Source organism: Camponotus vicinus, unplaced genomic scaffold (assembly GCF_025532165.1).
Source record: "Camponotus vicinus isolate PSW18456_S1 unplaced genomic scaffold, iyCamVici1.0 SCAF_5, whole genome shotgun sequence".
In the NCBI taxonomy this organism is placed as follows: Eukaryota; Metazoa; Arthropoda; class Insecta; order Hymenoptera; family Formicidae; genus Camponotus; species Camponotus vicinus.
In genome coordinates this window covers 3045854-3058972 of record NW_028141977.1, presented here as the reverse complement: position 1 = coordinate 3058972, position 13119 = coordinate 3045854, and the positions used below count along the sequence as shown (strand labels likewise).

General features: G+C 30.6%; 1 long non-coding RNA gene across 1 annotated transcript; it reads left to right on the top strand.

Annotated features, from left to right (window-relative positions):
- Positions 1-1687: 1687 nt before the first annotated feature.
- On the top strand, positions 1688-8219 carry LOC145971942 (uncharacterized). Its single transcript, XR_014439006.1, has 3 exons — positions 1688-2150; positions 7823-8032; positions 8206-8219. It is a non-coding gene; the product is annotated as an uncharacterized LOC145971942 (long non-coding RNA).
- The last annotated feature ends 4900 nt before the right edge of the window (positions 8220-13119 follow it).

The window sequence follows — 13119 nt, the reverse complement described above, 5'->3', positions numbered from 1 at the left end:
ATGTAAATAATGTTGTTGCCCGACATTTTTATAAAAAAAAATTAATTTCAAATTACACATAAGAAATTATATACATAAAATCTGTGAATGAGTTTGTACAAGTGTGTAAATGTAGTGGAAATTAATAATTAATTTAAATAATGTTATATAATGAGTCACATCTATATCAAAATTTCGAAATGTCTATATCGAAATTTTTTATTTTTCATGCTTCATTCACACACACACACACACACACACACACACACATGCAAATCAGAAAAAATAATATAAAAATACATATTAACAGAAATAAAACAAAAATATCAATATTTGGTCTTTTAAAAATAGAAACTCTGAAAGTGTAAATGTTTTATTACGAATTAAGAAAAAGAAAAAAAGAGAAATAAAAAAAAATAGAATATTATTTTCGGACAATTCTATTTGAATCTAGGGATTAGCCTATCTAATGACACAGTTCAATTTATAATTTTTACATTGGGATAGTGGATTGTAGGCAATTTTTATTCATGCATAATATTTATTTTGAAAATTTATTGTACGCGATGCATGTGAATATTTGGAAGTCGATTTTCATATTTATATTTGTTTGAACTTTGTTTAGGAGGAAAAAATTAGAAGCATTAATTGGCAATGTATTAAAAGTCGACATATGGAGATATACGTATATTTTGATGTTTTATATTTATAATTTTACACAATGTTATATAAGTATCAGTATAAAAGCATTCACCGCATTGCCAAAGTCAGTAATACGGGAGTACAATATAAGAGAGCATAAAAGAATTTAATACGAGAGTTTGTCTTTTTAAAGCTATTGTTCATTACTAAATAAATAGATAATAAGATTTTAAATACTTTTATTACTATTTACCTTTTTACGAAATATTGTCTTTATAATTCGTGTTTAATTTAAAATAAAATAAGAGTACTATCTTTTTTCATTTTTTTACAATTTGTAAAAGAGTGAAATATAGTATTTTATATAAAATATCGAAAATATATATAGGGTAAGTAATATGTATAATATGTCGTAAACATTATTTTTTTTCTTTTATTATAAGCATAATTTATAATGACATCCAACGCCAAATGTTCTCTTGCGATCTATTTATAATCATTATTTAAATGACTGAGCTGCGCTTAGAATAAGAAAAGGCAACAATGGGCGGATTCTTTTAATAAAAATAATTCACGCTTTGATGATAAGGGTCTAAACAATGAAAACAATGCGACTGGATAAACATTTATCTATTAAATCTCTCTCTCTCTCTCTCTCTCCCTCCCTCCCCCTCCCTTCCTCCCTCTCTCTCTCTCTCTCTCTCTCTTTCGGCGCAATTTTAGAGAATGTTTGTGACTATGTACATTTTTTTAAATAAACAATTTCTTTTCTTCAAAAAAAGTAAAATTTTTTCTTCTTTTATTGCATTAACTTTATTGAAATATCAAAAAGAATGATTTTAAACGAAAATTTAGTTTCGAATTAATTATTTAGATATTTTGTATTTCGAATCAACTGTGTTAATTTACATGGTTTCGCAATTGTTAGTAGGTATACAGGGCCGGTTCTAACCCAGGTCCTCTCAGGGGGGGTGAGGCGCGAGGGGATCTCAGCGGCGCGGGGGAATGACGTCACGCGGGACGAAGGGGATTTCGTAGGCGCGGGGGCTGCTGGGCGGGGCGGGGGACGCTTGTGTTGGATGTTTTATGACAAGTATAAACAATCATAAACCGATGTTCGGCTGCTTTGTACCCTTGCAGCGCGTGTGAGAGAGAACGATAATATCGCGTGCGAAAAAAATGCGTACGAGAGAGAACGATAGCGAGACTTATAATTAGCGCAAAGAATGGGAAAAGGGTAGTGCAAGGGAGAGGTGCGTAAATAATTATACATTTTTCTTTTTGAAATATAATTTCGGTGGCGCGGGGAATGACGTCACGCGCGAGGAAGGGAGTCTGCGAGGAGAAGGGGGATCCGCGGAAAGAAGACGGTGGTGTGAGAAGGATAGCGCTACGTGTGGGAAAAGGACAGCGCTACATGTGGGAAAAGGATAGCGCTAAGTGTGTGAAGAGGACAGTGCGACAAGGATGACATCAACGTGCGACAAGGATGGTGCAATGTAAGATGGCGTGAGAAGGACGACGCAAAGGTAAGTGAGCGACGAGCATATGAAAGAGAGAAAACGACAATAGCGCGAGAACAACGCGTACGAGAGAGAACGATATTGCAAGAATAACGCGAGTGAGAGAGAGAGAACGATAGCGCGTACGAAAGAGAGAACGATAATAGCGCGAGAACAACGCGTGCGAGAGAGAACGATATCGCTATACTTACAACTAGCGCAAGAGAGACGCAAGGGATGGGAGCGCAAGGAGAGGCGCGTAAATAATTGCAATTTTTTTTTTCGTTACAATTAAAAATATGTAGAATTTATTTAAATGTGTGTATGAGTATTACAAATTGTGTGTGTGTGTGTGTGTGTGTGTGTGTGTGTACTTAATATTAAAATTTAAAAATTAATAAAATATAGGGAAAGAAAATAAAATGATGAATATAAAATAATGCGGACGGTGCGCCGGGCTGTAAGGGGGAGGCAGCTCCTGAAACAGGAAAAACGCTACATTAATTTTATCTTAATTAAAATAAAAAAAATAAAAAAAAAACTAATTTAAAAATTTTAAAAAGAAATATGTACCTTAGCCCCCTGGAACTGCAGAGCCGTATTCCAGTAACCGTCTTCTTCTTTCCTCTCCCAGTCTTCTTTGTATTTCCCGTATTCTCTCCTCTTCGATTATTCTGTTCTCTTCGTATCTTATAACCGATAGTTCGCAGATTTCGTCAAATAGGGACTCCATCCCGAAGAGCAGCCGCAGATTAAAAATGTCGAGATATCTCCACGATCCATTTACATCATTATCCTGGCGACTCTCCGGGGTGTCGCCCCATTCCTCCGCGAGATCGTGTCGCGCGTTCCAGCGCTCCGCCCGCACGTTGCGTCGATGCTGTATGTTGATGAACCCGGGAATTTTGACATCATCGGGGTACTATAAAATAATATATATTAAAAATCCACATACACATACGCACAATTGTTTTCACAAAAACACTACCTACCTTCCAGACAAATACCACTTTTAGTATCACAGAAAATAAGAGCTCTACAAAACTCCTCTTCCAAAATGAAAAATGAAAAATAGAATCCATCTTATTTGCAGCGTAAGAAATAATCACACACGGAAAAAGAAATACCACGGTTAAACTCGCTGACGCTCTCCTTTCGGACAATACACGACTGAGATTGAAATCGAATGTTACTCTCCGCTGTAGGAATTATAAAGGTCTCAAAACTGGAAGGGTTACACTAGTGTACGAATATTTTTTACACCCACTGTATATATTAACCATTCATGATCCTTTCATGGTCTTTTTCTACGCTCGGTATAAACAATATGAACAGTATTCCTATGAAGAGAAATGGATCTTGGAACCTTCCTTCTTTTTATGTTTTCTGTTTATGATACCAATATTCGACTGCTTTACACCCTTGCCGCGCGTGTGAGAGAGAACGCGTACAAGAGAGAACGATAGCGAGACTTATAATTAATGCGAGAGCACGCAAAGGATTGGAGCGCAAGGGAAAGGCGTGTAAATAATTGCAATTTTTTTTGTTACAATTAAAAATATATAATTTATTTAAATGTGTGAGTTTAATAAAAAAAAAGTATACAATATAAAAGAAAAAATAATATATAAAATAGGCCGTCGGGCTATGTGGGGAAGCCGTTTCTGAAAACAGAAGAAAACATATGCATTTCATTAGTTTAAATTATTTAATAATTTATTTTAAGATACTTTTGATATATCATATAATAAATTAAAAGATACTTACAATGTTATCCATGACTCATCTATTTTAATTTGTGCAAATAGGGCACATGTTGCAGGGCAATATTTGATTCAAACATTTTTTTGCACCCTTTGCATGACATATTATCCATATTGCTACAACCTATGGTTCTATGTTCCCGAACAGAACTAGTTTCTTCAAACTGATACGGGTCTTCTAGAAAGCATTCGGTACAATATTTCGATCCATTTTCCATATAGTAATAAGAAATGCACCATATCTTTGTTGCTTCGTTTAATGTTATTATTTCAGGTATGCTTAAATTTCGCTGTTTCTTTTGTAACTTTTCATCAAGAATATCGTCACTATTGTCACTATCGTAATCACTGTCCTTCGCCAAGGGTTCTATTTCTATATTATTGAACTTGTAAATTTCTATTTCCCTTTTTAATAATAAATTGCAGATTATAATTTAAACATTAATTGCATACATGTGCTATGATAATTACGTTCAGATTATTTTCTAATGCAAAGTATATAAAATGTTTTATCAAATATACTACAATGATCAAATTGTGTATGTGTAGGTGACAGAACAAGAATTAATAGACTTAGTGGCAAATAACATGATGATGATCAATACAAACTTCATGCTGAAGTGATATTTCTGAATGCTTTTCCACGTACAAATTCAGGAAAGAATTAAAAGTTATGGCTAAGAAATTAATTTCAGAGCAAAAGGATAAATTATATTTTTTATAATTATTATAATATTGAATTATAATTTAATATTTTCCATATAACTGTGGGCATATATAAAACTTAAACATATATTGTTAGAAATTTCTTTCAAGTTATTAATAAATCATACACATTTAAAGACAATGGAAAATGGAATGTATATGTATATATAAATATATACACATATAAATAAAATTAATAAAATCTACATATGCACGTCTATTTTCAAATCTTTTTCCTTTATGTATTTTTTTTTTTTATAATATAAATGTATATCTCTTCTATACGAAATGATAATTATAATGATCAGTTTTATTATCGAGAAATATATGTTATGCCATTGATTCTTATTTTCATTTAAATTTAAAATAAAAGCGTTCTTATAATTCAAATGTAACTTCATTTTAATATTTCAGAGTAATAATGTTGATCATGTTTCATACGAATCGTTATGGTATAAGAAGTATTTTTACAGAAAGACTTAATATATGTTGCATTGCGATGTTAGCAGCTTATATCCGTAACTGTACCATGCATACTACCGATTCTTTCAATTAATTACTATGCTTCTGTAAGTTATACTGGGATACCTGAGATAATTTTGGCGATATACATAATTTAACATATTTCTAACCATTTCTCTTTGCAACAAAAACACAATGCAAAAATTCCTAGTAAATAATAGTTGCTGTTTTCGAATTATAAATATTATTATTTGTATATTTTAAAACAAATAAATTTCTGTTTGCAGAAATATTTGTTACTTAAATTAAACTATAAAATTGAAAATCATTTATGTATTGGGAAAAATAATTAGTTAATTAATCTATATATGTTCAAAAACTATATAAAAATCCTAATTTAACTATAATAAATTTTGTCGAAATATATTTGTTGAATATGTATAAATCTTTGTTTCATTAAATTGCAATTCTCTCTATATCTACAATTAATATATCTTAAATTTATATTTGATCAAAATAAATGCACATAGGCGAAAGTAAAATAAGTAACATAAAATTAAAACATATAAGTAGATAAAAATAATATAATATATAATATAAGAACGACCAGAAATGTAAAACTTACTGCTCGCATATGTGTTAAATTAAAATTAAAATTTGAATGGTGTAGACTTCATTGCCGGAGCGTTTAAAATTAAATAAAATGAATCCATTATATATAAACTCAAGCTACAAATTTTATTTATCTGTTTTGATAATTCCTCATATATTTTGCGAATCTTTATTAATTCTTTTGTAATATTGCATAAATAAATAATAAAAAAATAAGATAAGATAGCAAAAATGAAAAGAAGAAGTAGAGATATAGTAGATAGAAAGGCAAAAAATTAAGAAAGGAATTCTGCGGATCTATTAAGAATTTTTAATAACTAAATGTGTATTCTTTTACACTGCATTTAAGTACAGTGTATTAAATAAAAAATTGATAGCATTCGATCGATTTGCATTTCGATTTCGTTGAAAAATTAGTTTCCATTTTTTTTTTATATGTTCCGCTTTATTATATGATGGGCATTAACCATAAGTTTTATAAGCAAAAAAAGAGAATATGAAAATCAATAATCTATCTCTTTAGCACATACATGTATAAATTTTGTCTAATTGAAATAAAAAAGTTCCATATTTATATCAGTCACGTAATATTTTTAAGGAAATCACAAAAATTAATGAAATATAATCAAGCAATTATTGAATATGTCATATTGAAGTGTATACTAATATCATATTCAAAAAATTACATAATTATAAAAAATATATAATAATGAATAATAAATCTTTTATTAAAAATAATTTATAGGCAAAGAAATTTAATTAAAATCATAAAATGCCGGAAAAATTATTACGCTATCCGAATCGTTATGTGGAATATGTAGTTTAGGCAAATACGCTTATTGTTTGACAGAATAGAATGTTGGAATGCGCAGCAATTTCTTTCTAATTAGTTTTTATCTTCTTGCGTTTTACAAAAAAGTATCGTATATATTACTTCAATTTTCTCTCTCTTTTGTTTGATATATTTATTCAAATCTTATCTTCTTAACAATACAAAACAATCACATCTTCTCTCTTAAGCATATAATAAAAGTAGAGGTAATATATTTCTACTGTATGGTACAGTAACTTTATGGAATAATATCTTCCAGTACGTTGATAATAGGACATCGTCAGTATTCACTATAGTGGTTACTACATAATATTGTACCAGTGAGTATAATTTTTAGCATATTAAGTGTATTCATTCGTTACAAAAACTTTTTACAAGCAGTATACAACTAAAAAAAGAAAAGCAAGTCAACATTGTTGTCGACGTGTAAATAGGAACGAGTGATATTTGGTTTTCTCAAGATGCCTCGATTACTAAGGAATTATTCAAAACTTTTTGTTTTGGAGAAACTGAAATAAGGAATGAAATAAGGAATCGTGTTAAGAATGAAATATACAGCTCAGACTTGATAAACGGTTTTTTATTTTTAATTTAGACGCACGCTTCTATTTAAAAACCTATGCAATTTAAATATAATATATTTTTGAATGTTATTAAAGATCGTAAACCTACATTGTATATTTAATATCTTAACAATAAAATATGCATTTTTTAAATTTGTATGATTATATAAAACTATTTTAAAAAATTATGAATTTTAATTTGTTAGTTTTATAATTTTATTAAAAAATTATTATCATAATATAAAATATGTGACAGTGTCTAAACACTATACTTTCTATGCACTAATTTTAAAATCGTAAAAATGCTTCAAATTATGCTTTTTACCAATTATATCCCAATCACTCTTGATTTAATTTTAAGCTATGCAATACTCATTTAAAAGAAGATTCATTTTATTTTAATGAAAATGTATATATTATATCCACTTCACTAATTTAATTTTCGTTTAATTAATTGAGACGACCAAAATAAAATTTATTTAGTGCAATTATTTAGGGTACAGTGCTATTAATCGCTAAATCGATTTTTAATTGAATTCAATGTTTCATACCTAGGATCTAAAATTCAAATATTTCCGGCAAAATGGATGATTCAAAGATAAATGCAAAAACAAATATAATCTTATATAATATTTAAATAGCAAACTATACTGTCAATATGAAGTGAGATATGCACAGAGCATTAAAGATATGAGATGCAAATGTACTAGGTTTATAAAAATTTTATAATTAATTAAAAAAATAAACATCTATTATTTTTAGAATTTTACTGTGGAAAATAATGTTTATGGCTGTCGAACGGCTATCGAACGGGTCAGAAACGACTGTGAACGAGGCTACGGACTACCAACAGGGCCAAGGACGGCAACAAACGGGTCAAGAACGTCTATCGAACTCCAACGAACGGGCCAGGAACATCTATCGAACGTCTATCGAACGCCAACGAACGGGCCAGGAACGTCTATCGAACGGGTCAGAAACGACTGTGAACGAGGCTACGGACTACTTAGAAGCGACTACCAACAGGGTCAATTACGGCAACAAACGGCTGCGAACAGCTATCGAACGGGGCAGGAACAGCTAACGAACGGCTATCGAACGGGTCAGAAACGGCTGTCGAACGGGGCAGGAACGGCAACTAACAGCTATCGAACGGGTCAGAAACGGCTATCGAACGGCAACTAACAGCTATCGAACGGGTCAGAAACGACTATCGAACGGCAACTAACAGCTATCGAACGGGTCAGAAACGGCTATCGAACGGCAACTAACAGCTATCGAACGGGTCAGAAACGGCTATCGAACGGCAACTAACAGCTATCGAACGGGTCAGAAACGGCTATCGAACGGAGCAGGAACGGCAACTAACAGCTATCGAACGGCTGTCGAACGGCTACGAACGGTAGCGGACGATACAGAACGGCTATTGAAAAAAAACGACAAACGGTAGTGAACGGCTCAGAAACGAAGAGCTAAAGAGTGGCAACGAATGATAAAACGCACGGTGATACTCGGGGCACATATCGTTTGATCGACGAATCGAAACAACGATGGATCGACGATCGGGAATAACCGAGGAAGCGAAGAAACAACATAGTTTAGAGAAATGGCAGTACACACACACACACACACACACACACACACACACACACACACACACACACTATTTCCGTTCGATAACCGTTCAACGGTCGTTCATTTCCATTCGACAAACGTTCAATAGCCGTGGCTATTGAAAAATGAACGGTTATGGAATGATATTGAACGACTGTCGAATGACTATTGAACGTTTGTCGAATGGAAATGAACGACCGTTGAACGGTTATCGAACGGAAATAGTGTGTGTGTGTGTGTGTGTGTGTGTGTGTGTGTGTGTGTGTGTGTACTGCCATTTCTCTAAACTATGTTGTTTCTTCGCTTCCTCGGTTATTCCCGATCGTCGATCCATCGTTGTTTCGATTCGTCGATCAAACGATATGTGCCCCGAGTATCACCGTGCGTTTTATCATTCGTTGCCACTCTTTAGCTCTTCGTTTCTGAGCCGTTCACTACCGTTTGTCGTTTTTTTTCAATAGCCGTTCTGTATCGTCCGCTACCGTTCGTAGCCGTTCGACAGCCGTTCGATAGCTGTTAGTTGCCGTTCCTGCTCCGTTCGATAGCCGTTTCTGACCCGTTCGATAGCTGTTAGTTGCCGTTCGATAGCCGTTTCTGACCCGTTCGATAGCTGTTAGTTGCCGTTCGATAGCCGTTTCTGACCCGTTCGATAGCTGTTAGTTGCCGTTCGATAGTCGTTTCTGACCCGTTCGATAGCTGTTAGTTGCCGTTCGATAGCCGTTTCTGACCCGTTCGATAGCTGTTAGTTGCCGTTCCTGCCCCGTTCGACAGCCGTTTCTGACCCGTTCGATAGCCGTTCGTTAGCTGTTCCTGCCCCGTTCGATAGCTGTTCGCAGCCGTTTGTTGCCGTAATTGACCCTGTTGGTAGTCGCTTCTAAGTAGTCCGTAGCCTCGTTCACAGTCGTTTCTGACCCGTTCGATAGACGTTCCTGGCCCGTTCGTTGGCGTTCGATAGACGTTCGATAGATGTTCCTGGCCCGTTCGTTGGAGTTCGATAGACGTTCTTGACCCGTTTGTTGCCGTCCTTGGCCCTGTTGGTAGTCCGTAGCCTCGTTCACAGTCGTTTCTGACCCGTTCGATAGCCGTTCGACAGCCATAAACATTATTTTCCACAGTAAAATTCTAAAAATAATAGATGTTTATTTTTTTAATTAATTATAAAATTTTTATAAACCTAGTACATTTGCATCTCATATCTTTAATGCTCTGTGCATATCTCACTTCATATTGACAGTATAGTTTGCTATTTAAATATTATATAAGATTATATTTGTTTTTGCATTTATCTTTGAATCATCCATTTTGCCGGAAATATTTGAATTTTAGATCCTAGGTATGAAACATTGAATTCAATTAAAAATCGATTTAGCGATTAATAGCACTGTACCCTAAATAATTGCACTAAATAAATTTTATTTTGGTCGTCTCAATTAATTAAACGAAAATTAAATTAGTGAAGTGGATATAATATATACATTTTCATTAAAATAAAATGAATCTTCTTTTAAATGAGTATTGCATAGCTTAAAATTAAATCAAGAGTGATTGGGATATAATTGGTAAAAAGCATAATTTGAAGCATTTTTACGATTTTAAAATTAGTGCATAGAAAGTATAGTGTTTAGACACTGTCACATATTTTATATTATGATAATAATTTTTTAATAAAATTATAAAACTAACAAATTAAAATTCATAATTTTTTAAAATAGTTTTATATAATCATACAAATTTAAAAAATGCATATTTTATTGTTAAGATATTAAATATACAATGTAGGTTTACGATCTTTAATAACATTCAAAAATATATTATATTTAAATTGCATAGGTTTTTAAATAGAAGCGTGCGTCTAAATTAAAAATAAAAAACCGTTTATCAAGTCTGAGCTGTATATTTCATTCTTAACACGATTCCTTATTTCATTCCTTATTTCAGTTTCTCCAAAACAAAAAGTTTTGAATAATTCCTTAGTAATCGAGGCATCTTGAGAAAACCAAATATCACTCGTTCCTATTTACACGTCGACAACAATGTTGACTTGCTTTTCTTTTTTTAGTTGTATACTGCTTGTAAAAAGTTTTTGTAACGAATGAATACACTTAATATGCTAAAAATTATACTCACTGGTACAATATTATGTAGTAACCACTATAGTGAATACTGACGATGTCCTATTATCAACGTACTGGAAGATATTATTCCATAAAGTTACTGTACCATACAGTAGAAATATATTACCTCTACTTTTATTATATGCTTAAGAGAGAAGATGTGATTGTTTTGTATTGTTAAGAAGATAAGATTTGAATAAATATATCAAACAAAAGAGAGAGAAAATTGAAGTAATATATACGATACTTTTTTGTAAAACGCAAGAAGATAAAAACTAATTAGAAAGAAATTGCTGCGCATTCCAACATTCTATTCTGTCAAACAATAAGCGTATTTGCCTAAACTACATATTCCACATAACGATTCGGATAGCGTAATAATTTTTCCGGCATTTTATGATTTTAATTAAATTTCTTTGCCTATAAATTATTTTTAATAAAAGATTTATTATTCATTATTATATATTTTTTATAATTATGTAATTTTTTGAATATGATATTAGTATACACTTCAATATGACATATTCAATAATTGCTTGATTATATTTCATTAATTTTTGTGATTTCCTTAAAAATATTACGTGACTGATATAAATATGGAACTTTTTTATTTCAATTAGACAAAATTTATACATGTATGTGCTAAAGAGATAGATTATTGATTTTCATATTCTCTTTTTTTGCTTATAAAACTTATGGTTAATGCCCATCATATAATAAAGCGGAACATATAAAAAAAAAATGGAAACTAATTTTTCAACGAAATCGAAATGCAAATCGATCGAATGCTATCAATTTTTTATTTAATACACTGTACTTAAATGCAGTGTAAAAGAATACACATTTAGTTATTAAAAATTCTTAATAGATCCGCAGAATTCCTTTCTTAATTTTTTGCCTTTCTATCTACTATATCTCTACTTCTTCTTTTCATTTTTGCTATCTTATCTTATTTTTTTATTATTTATTTATGCAATATTACAAAAGAATTAATAAAGATTCGCAAAATATATGAGGAATTATCAAAACAGATAAATAAAATTTGTAGCTTGAGTTTATATATAATGGATTCATTTTATTTAATTTTAAACGCTCCGGCAATGAAGTCTACACCATTCAAATTTTAATTTTAATTTAACACATATGCGAGCAGTAAGTTTTACATTTCTGGTCGTTCTTATATTATATATTATATTATTTTTATCTACTTATATGTTTTAATTTTATGTTACTTATTTTACTTTCGCCTATGTGCATTTATTTTGATCAAATATAAATTTAAGATATATTAATTGTAGATATAGAGAGAATTGCAATTTAATGAAACAAAGATTTATACATATTCAACAAATATATTTCGACAAAATTTATTATAGTTAAATTAGGATTTTTATATAGTTTTTGAACATATATAGATTAATTAACTAATTATTTTTCCCAATACATAAATGATTTTCAATTTTATAGTTTAATTTAAGTAACAAATATTTCTGCAAACAGAAATTTATTTGTTTTAAAATATACAAATAATAATATTTATAATTCGAAAACAGCAACTATTATTTACTAGGAATTTTTGCATTGTGTTTTTGTTGCAAAGAGAAATGGTTAGAAATATGTTAAATTATGTATATCGCCAAAATTATCTCAGGTATCCCAGTATAACTTACAGAAGCATAGTAATTAATTGAAAGAATCGGTAGTATGCATGGTACAGTTACGGATATAAGCTGCTAACATCGCAATGCAACATATATTAAGTCTTTCTGTAAAAATACTTCTTATACCATAACGATTCGTATGAAACATGATCAACATTATTACTCTGAAATATTAAAATGAAGTTACATTTGAATTATAAGAACGCTTTTATTTTAAATTTAAATGAAAATAAGAATCAATGGCATAACATATATTTCTCGATAATAAAACTGATCATTATAATTATCATTTCGTATAGAAGAGATATACATTTATATTATAAAAAAAAAAAATACATAAAGGAAAAAGATTTGAAAATAGACGTGCATATGTAGATTTTATTAATTTTATTTATATGTGTATATATTTATATATACATATACATTCCATTTTCCATTGTCTTTAAATGTGTATGATTTATTAATAACTTGAAAGAAATTTCTAACAATATATGTTTAAGTTTTATATATGCCCACAGTTATATGGAAAATATTAAATTATAATTCAATATTATAATAATTATAAAAAATATAATTTATCCTTTTGCTCTGAAATTAATTTCTTAGCCATAACTTTTAATTCTTTCCTGAATTTGTACGTGGAAAAGCATTCAGAAATATCACTTCAGCA